General features: G+C 48.5%; 1 long non-coding RNA gene across 1 annotated transcript; it reads left to right on the top strand.

The window, feature by feature from the left end:
- Positions 1 to 535: 535 nt before the first annotated feature.
- LOC136478512 (uncharacterized) lies at positions 536 to 2,316 on the top strand. Its single transcript, XR_010764267.1, has 3 exons — positions 536 to 668; positions 968 to 1,273; positions 1,895 to 2,316. It is a non-coding gene; the product is annotated as an uncharacterized lncRNA (long non-coding RNA).
- The last annotated feature ends 7,663 nt before the right edge of the window (positions 2,317 to 9,979 follow it).

The following is a 9,979-nucleotide window of genomic DNA, read 5'->3' on the forward strand; positions in this document are numbered from 1 at the left end:
TTCACATGTTGTTGCTTCCACTAATTGGACTTCATTCTATTCGCTTTAATGTCCATCAATTTCGTATACGCAAATGCATTATGTGCAGACAAGTTCAGATGTCCTCTCGCTGTGATGGCTGAAGATTCAGCATTTGCAATACCCTATACAACCCATTCAGTGGTTCTCACAGCATGCAGCGCAAAAAAATAAGGTTCGATTTTCCGTTCCCATTAACAATCCAGCAAAAAGAAGAGGTTACGCATTCCTGTAGTGGAGGTGGTCGCTGGCGCGGCTGCCCCCAATGCGGCATCGTCCCGCCGGCTTTCTTCTCCTGTGCTCCATGAAACCCTAGGTGCCTACCTCTTCCTCTCTCTCTCTCTCTCTCTCTCTCTCTCTCTCTCTCTCTCTCTCTCTCCCCCCCCCCCTCTCACTCTCCTTCTCCCTGCCGACTCCCCCTATCCCAGAGCGCGTGGAGGTTCCTCGCGGTGCCGGGGCTTCCTACTCTGGCTGCACGCGGCGGCTGCACCAGGGGATCGATACTGTGGTGCATTGATTAGTTCCAGGTTCGTAGTATCTACTTAGATGTATATTGATGCTGCTGATTTCAATCCTATTGACCTTAGCCCTATCTATTGCAGCAATGGTGTGTGAAGATTGCCATCATGGTGCTTCCTGTGCTCCTTAAGGTACAACTCACAACATTTCTTACGATTTCCTCTCCATCTCTCCTAAATGTGCTCATGTGGAGTATTCAGATTGACTACTAAAACGTCCTTCAGTTTCGCAATACCACATCAGGTGTTTTGGTTAAGCAAGGCAATCAAATAGTTTTTGTTTTCTCTTTGTGAATATACCAACTTCCTTCCCTACCAAATCATTATTGTCTTTGTAACCTCTGTTCATGTCTACTGTCATTCTCCTTTTTAGATTACTTTTACTGCAGGGTTTATAATGATGACCACTTAGCATATGTGCAACTGTGTAGACTGCGATAGAAGTACAGCCACGGTGGTGCAGCGCGTGCAGACGCTGGACATGGCACTGCAGTCGCCGCATGGAATCCTCTTGGGGTCCTCTCTGCTGTTGAAGAGGGGTTCGCTTGACTAGGTGGGGCTCCAGTTCATCTAATTGCTATTGAATGTATGCATCTGTGCATCGATTTTGTGCTCATGGATGTGATCTAGCACCTGTCCTATCGCTGCAGCAAAAACAACGTTTAATCGGCATGCTTACACATTTTGCTGCTACCTATTTACTTAGTGCTTTAGTGCTTTTCCCCCTACTACAATGAGTTACGGTCTTTCTGCCCCTCAAAATTAAACTAGCTAAAATCATTAAAATAGATTTTGATTATTTGGAAATGTTGTGCACAGCCATGTGGTGGATTCAATCTATATATATAGAACCTCATAGGCTAAGGCATACATTATTCTTATTTTCAAAATGGTTAGCTCAACAATTTCAGAACTTATCTATTTTTTTTGGATATGAATGCTCATATTTTGCAAAGATGGAATATTATTGTTCTTTGAATGATGTACGCCATTCAGAGAAGTAGGATTTTAATTACCTGAATTCACCATTCAAAGAAGAATATTTTTGTGGCGGCCACAATTTTGATTTACGTGCCTTGTTTCAGCTGCCCAGGTGATGTCAAAAATATTTCAATAATTCTAATGCCCAAAAAATGAAGAATAACTGCCTACAAACTGAATCATGCTCATGCATTCACATATTGGATTTTGCTGTCATGATTACCTCAAAAGAAAAGATGATGTCCTTATTTTCACACAATGTTTTAGGCTTCTAAAAGAGGTCATATATGTGGATTGAATTACATCTTTCCCCATTATCCTTTTATGTTTGGCCATTATCTGTGAATTGAAGGGATTTCTGGTGTCATTGGTTACAGCAGCGTTGAAGGTGAGGCATGCCAATGGAGGCCCTTTAGCTCCCACAAGCATGCACGGTCTGGGAAAACAAACAACCAGGTAAAGAGCTCCCAGGCAGGAGGGCTAGAGTTTCCATGTCGTGTACCTTCTTCAGCTCTTAACTAAATTAGTTAACGGCCTCTAAACTTGATAGGAGTACATTATGCCATGTGTTTTCCATTTTCAGCAGATTCATGTTGAAGCTTACGACCCCATTCCCTTATTTGTAGTTAGTTTGCAACGACAGAGAAATTGTGTTCCTGCTGGCCTACAGCATACTAATTTCTTCCCCTTTAATACTGTATTTTCTATTGCTTGAATTGCAGTCTATTTGTTTGTTCAAATACAGTAACTCGACCAGCTCTATCCATTGCTTAGGATGGTTATAGCTAGCAGCTTGATACATTATTGTGTCTACAGATTGAAGCCTGCTCATGCATCCACGTATTACATTTTGCTGTCATGATTATCTCAAAAGAAAAGATGTCCATATATTTAGACAATATTTTAGCCTTCTAAAAGAGGTAATCCATTTTGTTTCTTCATGTAATCCCATTGTAACACATGATGATATGGTAGTCCCTGCGATTAATTTGTTCAAAGCCTTTTGAAAACTTTTTTTTTCTGATAGCCTGCTATTTCTTCTTTTTAATCGCTTTTGACTGACCCTCCTCCCTATAAAATATGTTGTTGGATGTCGCACCCCAGAATTGGAAATTTTGGGTTGTGCATAAAAAAAACTAAAAACATAATTTGTTTTAATAGTTTCATAAATCTTTTCAGGCTTAGTTTAGTTTAGCACAAAATAGTTGTAAAAAAATGTGGATTTTCAAACTTTTCCGAACTAATATGACGGGCTTGTGCTTTCTTCTATCCCTGCCACGCTTTCTTCGTCCACGCGCGCAAGGACGCGCGCTTTCTACTAGTTTCTCAACAAATAGAAGGAACTCCCCAGCAGATTTGATGGACCTCATGAGCTATTGCCCGTTGACGACGTCAGGTACTCCACCATTGAGTTTGTGAATCCCCAAAGGGTACAACTTCTTGGATGCACAGTGTCCACTGCAAGGAATAAGGACCGGAGCGATTTAACAAATAACTATTGTGTAACAGCTGCTGTTCGTTGAGCATCCCCAAAGTTTTGCGAATGTTACACGTGTAATACCTCTCCTCTAGTACTGGCTGCGATTGCTATTGCCAGATTCTTGTTGTTTGCAATGATTACAAACATGTCACATCAGTTCATAGGGGTATTTTTGTAATTTTCTATATTGCATTGGTATCTGTGTCTACTCCTCCTATTGCATTTTTTGGTGGAACAGAGGGAGTAGACAGGATAGGAAATCCTAGTTTTGTCCTTCATGACAAAGAAATTGTCGAATTACCTTCTTCCAAACAAAATAATAAATTAAAGAAAAATCAGAAACTGGCCTAATAATTTTGTTAATGGCCCCACCTATTTTGGTACTATCCCCACCAATTTAGTACTTATGAGTTCTTTCATATGGGTACCTCCTATTTTAGCACCGTCCGATCTTGCCCTACGGACGATCCATATTTTTTCCAACCATTGTAAAATTTCTCTAATATTAATATTTTTTATATATACTTGGTCAAACTTTGAATTCATTGACTCCTCGAAGTGCAAAATGTGCACTTATTATAGGACGGAGGGAGTAGTTAAGAACTTTTTCTTTAAAATATAGTTGTGATGGGACTTTATTTGTCTTTGGATGGCATTTTATTTGAGTCCAATTTTATTTGTGGTATTTTAATTTGGATAGTTTGTATTAACTACGAACTATAGTTTGGAATCATATGGTGCCAATAGATAGAATATATAGAACTTGAGAGAAAAAAGAGAGAAGCAAAAGTAGAGACTTCCATTTGATAGTTATTTGTTGGAGTTGAATTAAAAACAAAGTCTCTAAAATTACTAAATTAGCCCTTCAAATATGAATCTTAGTTTAAGTGCTCTAACAACCATTGGCTATGACGACTTCGCCGAGCAGAAGTAACGACCCGACCAACACTTGCACCATAGCTGGCAGTATACTCAGTACTTCTTTCGTCCACAAGAGAACGTGCTGGTCAAACTCGTTCTAGTTTGACTACCTTTATAGTGAACAATATTAGCTTTTGTGTCTCAAAACAAATTTATTATAAAAATATATTCTATAACTAATCTAATGATACTTATTTTGTATCATGAATTGTTGGTGTTCTAAACCACTGACTAGTAAATTTAGTGGATGCCCGTTTAGGCTCGGATGGTTGAGCGTGGTGGGCATGAGAGGTTTATACTGGTTCGGGCAGAATGTCCCTAGTCCAGTCGCGACGCTTGTGCTACCCACTCTGTGTTGAGTTTGCAGTGGATGTTATAAACGGGCAAGAGAGGGAGAGGGCTCCCAAGTCTCTGTTGTGTGGGAAGTGTGTGTGTGATCGAGGATTGTTCGGATAGATGTGTGCTCGAAAGCGTCTCTCTCGGAAGGGGTCCCAAGCCCTCCCTTTTATAGCTCAAGGGAGGAGCACTGGGTTACATGGTGAAAAGAGAAGAGGGAGAGGAAAAGAAGAGAAAAGCAGAGTGATATAGCGGAAGAAGCTTCAGTAGCAGCGCCGTTCTTCTCCCACGGATGGCCCCCCTGGCCCGGTCGTTGATGGCGGAGACGGCCCCCCACGTCGTGACCCTGTTCGCTACTGTGGCCATAGTGGCGTGCCGTTCGCCATGGTGGTAACAGCAGCACGCCGTTCGCCTTGTCATGGCGCCGCGCGCGTGCAGCGTGGCTTGCGGCGTGGTCCACGACCTTTCTGACTGGCACCGTACGTGGCTTAGACAGCACAGTGCCGGTCCGCCTGGCACTGTTATGGGCGTGGGCCCCTAAGTATGGCCAGACGTGGCCTATGGCCTACGGGTGACACAGGGGCATTCCTACTCCTATACTGCGGCATGACGCCATAGTACGAGTCCCACGCTCGGAGTGGTTAGGGGAATAGCTTGGGCCCTCTGCGGGTCCAGGCACTTTTCGCCAGACCCTTGGACCCGTGTCGAGTCGTCGGGCGAGGCGGAACCTCTCCTGAGGGGCTAGGCGAAGCGGAGCCCACGCCACTGCCATTGGGCAAGGCGGAGCTCGCACCCAGGGGCCACATGAGGCGGGACCCATGCCCCAACCATCAGGCGAGGTGGAGCGTGCGCCTAAGGGGTCGGGCTAGGCGGAGCTCGCTCTTTGTCCCTCAGGCGAAGCCGGTCCCATGCCCGAGGGGTCGGGCGAGGCGAGATTTATGTCTCAGCCGTCGGAGGGGCCGGGACCGATATATGGGCCGTCGGACAAGGTGAGGCCTCTTTCAAGGAGGCCCAGATAAGATCTTGGTTGTATTCTAAGCCCTTGTTTAGTTCGCGAAATTTGGATTTTGGGGCTACTGTAGCACCTTCGTTTTTATTTGACAAATAGTGTCCAAACATTGACTAATTAGGCTTAAAACGTTCGTCTCGCAATTTCCCACCAAACTGTGCAATTAGTTTTTCTTTTCGTCTACATTTAATGCTCCATGCACGAGCCGCAAACATTCGATGTGACAGGTACTGTAGCAACTTTTTGGATTTTGGGGTCCAACTAAACAAGGGCTAAGTTGTCTAGTGGCTTTGGCGGCCTATTAAGTCCTTTTGTTCGGGTCCCTAATATTGGTACCCAACATGAATGTTAGTACTTTTTTTTAATATAACTTTAGTCAAATTCAATCTGTTTAACTCATCGGAAAACAAGAATTAGATTTTGGGGACGAAGAGAGTGTGCAATATCTACATTCCCTACACGATTGCTTCTATAGTCTATAGAAGTAGTAGTATGACTTTTCTTGCTGCTATAGGTCAATAGCTGTGTGGCTGTGCTAGCACCAGCAGCAGTTGTTATTGCTACTCCGGAAGGACACCGGAGGCTTGACGGCTGCACAGTCAAATGCGCGTGCTGCGCTTTGACTGTCGTTCTGACAGCGAAGCACATCGTCTACATTCACAGTTCCTTGAATGCACCTGGACACACCTACGTGACGCATTCGTATATTCTTTGCTACACCGGTTAAACGCTAAAACGTCAGTCAAAGCGGGATAGAGAGAGTATGCACGAAAATGTACTGTGTGATGGTGTGATGCCCTGCAGTTTTGCAGCTTGTTCGCTGGTTGGTTTTTAGGCTGGTTTAAATTGGCTGGTGCTGGTTTGTTATGAGAGAAAAACACTATTGGCTAACTGATTTAGGCTAGCTGAAACCAATAAACGAACAGGCCGTTGAGCAGCAGACTTGCCTATCAATAATGTCTGTGTTGCAAGCAACGCTGGCTGCTAGCCTGCTACGCGTGACTGATTTTTACAATAGTTTCTATTTATTTCTAAGAGCCGTTAATATTTTTTTAGAAAATGTGGTAAAAGCTTTGCCGTAATTTTATTAGACGATAAAAAAGGAAAAAAAGAGCTACACATGTAATTTACAACACTCGGAACAAGATCTGCCGCCCGACTCAAGAATAAAGTCACCGACCGACTCAAATTGGACGTAGGGCACGTTGCCTGAACCCACTGTTCGTCTAAACGGTCGTTTAGCCCGTTTAAACACTGTGTAAACGCTACACACTGGTGTGCCGTTTCCGTTTAATCACCCGTTTACCCCGTTTAATTGGCCGTTTAGCCCGTTTAATAGAACGTTTTGCCGGAATAATGGCTAAACGGTAGGTGACCGATTGTTTACCGTTTAGCGTTTAGGAAAACACTGCCTGAACCAGTATAAATCTTGTGTCATTGAGTGCTAGGCCACCTCTGATCACAACGTACAACAAAACTATAAATATTTACGTGTTGGTCACTTTCTGCACCGACAGTTGGCGCCGTCCGTGGAGAAGACGTTGTACGTTCAACATTTTTTGGTCATCGGATGGCTCACTTTTCCGCCACCTTCACCATGGCGGGCTCAAGCGATACGACTCGCTTCGACTTACTGGAGTTTGCCGCACTCCCACCTTTGGGGATGTGGGGTCCACCCGTCTTCGAGCCATCCTAGGTCTTCCTCTTCGAAAGCCCGGACTTCGTCAACGACCGACTCGGCGTATTACACCTCCGCGAGGAGACACTTGTTCCAGCACCAATCGGAGGCGCGCCCTCCATCGGCTTCGGGATGCACGACGACTTCAACAACGAGGCACCTGCGCCTCATTCCGAGCAAACTCTCTGCTCAAACCCCACTGTGAGTAATGCGCATACTATTGTTTACTCTCTATTTACTATCTCCCGCTGATTATCCGGAGGGACCGTATTGTCCGCACCGCAAACACCGTACGACCGGTTCCCCTGCGGCCTCGTGCCCCCTCCGGACGCGGACGCTCGGGAGCTCGGAAGGACGTTGGCGCCGCCTCCTCTCACATCCGAATTCGTGGGAATGGCGAGCTATGCTCCCACCACTTTCCACGAACTCCTGGATGATGGGTTGAGAGCGACGGCTCCAGCATCGGTGACATGGCACCTAGCCACCATCCGTCCCGAGAATGCGTTATGGCGGACGATCTGGGATAGCCGTCGGTGGTTGCAGAGTCTTTGCAGACTCACACCCCTCTGGACCCGCGCGCTCACATAAGAGCACGCAGTGGAGCTACGACAACGGCGGCAGAACCAACCGCCGCCTGGCCCGGCACGCTCGGTGCAGCACGTTGCGCCCCATGCGCGTGACCCGACAAGCGGCACCCGAGGTCACGCCTGCCAGGTCCAGCGTGACATCATGAACGAGGGGAATGACCCCCCATAGTCCGCTCGTGCTAGCCAGAACATCGCCGCTGCGGCAATACTTCTGCGCGGTGTTCCCGAGCCCGTCGACCCCCCAGGAGCGAGCGGTCTACCGGAACCTCCGGGTGCTGGTAGAAGTCGCCGCCATTCAATAAGCAGAAAGCTCTGCATCACGACTCCGACTCGCGCCCTCTCTCCCCACTAGGGGAGTGGGGATGCACCAGACGGATCGCTCCACTCGCTCACCGCTACAGCCGCCAAGTGTGGCTCGGGAGGTCGCGGCTACGCCGCGGTCTGACCTGGTGCCTGCTCCACACCGACCGCCGGTACATGAACAGCTCGGTCCGCACCAAGACACCCGCAATGTCATCAGCAACCGGCATCAGGCCTGGTATGATGATGATGTCCTTCGGGCGGCGGCGAGGACAAGCGACGCGGGCCCCGGCCGGACCATCGAGGGGGCGGTGAGACACGCCCTAGGCATGGTCACCGGCTAGACGACCAGAGTCCCAGCCCGATGGTCTAGGACCACGGGCCTTTGGCCGGTGTATCTAGAGAGCGTCGTTCCCACATCGCTTCCGACCACCCACCAACATCGCCAAGTACACCGAGGAGACGAACCCCGATATTTGGCTCAAAGATTTTTGGCTCGCCTGCCGAGCCGGAGGGGTGGATGATGACCATTTCATCATTCAATATCTCCCTATCTACGTGTGGGAACACGTTCGAGCGTGGCTTGAATTCCTCCCACACGACAGCATCCGCAACTGGGCGGACCTCAAGAGGGTCTTCGTCAGAAATTTTCAGAGGATGTATGTCCGCCTTGGTAACTCCTAGGGCCTCAAGAGCTACCAGCAGGAGCCTAGCGAGTCCCTATGGGAGTACATCCGTAGGTTCTCCCAATGATGCAACTCCCTCCCTGATGTCATCATCGTGGACATCATCAGCGCATTCCTCTCTAGGATGACCTACAAGTCCTTGATCCACAAGCTTGGCTGCCTGAAGCCCTGTACCACCCGTGACCTGCTCGACGTCGCCACTAACCACACCTCCAGCGAGGAGGTGGTCAGAGCGGTCTTCAACAAAGGCCGAGACAAAGGCAAGGCCAAGCACGCAGACCAAGATGAGGGCCCCTCCATACAGAGGGGCAAGAAGAACAAAAAGGATCGGCGCCGATCGGACAACACCGTGTTCGTCGCCGCAACTGATCACGCGAGCAAGCAGCCCCAGCAGGGCCTGCCTGACCACTTTAACAAGCTCATGGATAGCCCATGCACCAACTACACCTACCTCGTCAAACACCTCTACAAGGACTACGAGCTCCTCAAACATTTCCTACGACAGGTTGGTGGGCCGAAAGAAGGAGACGGCAAAGAGGCGACAGCCAAGAAAGGAGGCGTGGTGGGCAAAGACGGGGATGGCTTCCCCAACCCTAAGGAATGCATCATGATCTTTGGCAGATCCGACGCCACCTGCTCCAAGCACCAGCACAAGTTACGCTATAGGGAGGCATGCACCATCGAGACGGCCATCCCATCCTTCCTTAGCTGGTCGGAATCTCCGATCACCTTCGATCAGAGAGACCATCCCTCCCACGTCGTGAGACCAAGACGCTACCTGCTCATCGTCAACCCCATCATCCACAAGAAGCACCTCACCAAGGTGCTGATGGACGGAGGCAGCGGCCTCAACATCCTCTACGTCGACACCCTCGATGCCATGCGCATCTCCCAGACAGAACTCTGCCCAATGGGCTCTCCCTACCATGGGGTGATCCTGGGAGCACAAACAAACCCGCTCAGGCAGATCGACCTACCCGTCACATTTGGCAACTGAGCCAACTTCTGCTCAGAGGTCCTCACCTTCGAAGTGGTGGACTTCCCAGGGTCCTACCACGCCATCTTGGGGCAGCCATGCTATGCCAAATTCATGGCGATCCCCAACTATATCTACCTCAAGCTAAAGATGCTGGGACTGAACGACGTCATCACCGTGGGCAGCGCCTTCTCGCATGCCTTCACGTGCGACCACGAGCATTTCGAGTTCGCCACCGCGGTCATCAACTCGTCTGAGCTCCTATGGCTTGGGGAGTCGTCGACCCTAGCAGTCCCAGACTGCAACAAACCAACCTCCTCGACGGCCTTCCATCCACTCAAGGAAACCAAGGCGGTGCGGATTGACCCCACTGACCCAACCATGACGGTGCGGATCAGGACCTAGCTCTCGCCCAAATAGAAATGCGAGCTCATCGACTTCCTGCATGCCATACGTGATGTCTTCCCATGGAAGCCATCTGACATGCCA

The sequence above is a fragment of the Miscanthus floridulus genome, chromosome 1 (assembly GCF_019320115.1).
Source record: "Miscanthus floridulus cultivar M001 chromosome 1, ASM1932011v1, whole genome shotgun sequence".
In the NCBI taxonomy this organism is placed as follows: domain Eukaryota; kingdom Viridiplantae; phylum Streptophyta; class Magnoliopsida; order Poales; family Poaceae; genus Miscanthus; species Miscanthus floridulus.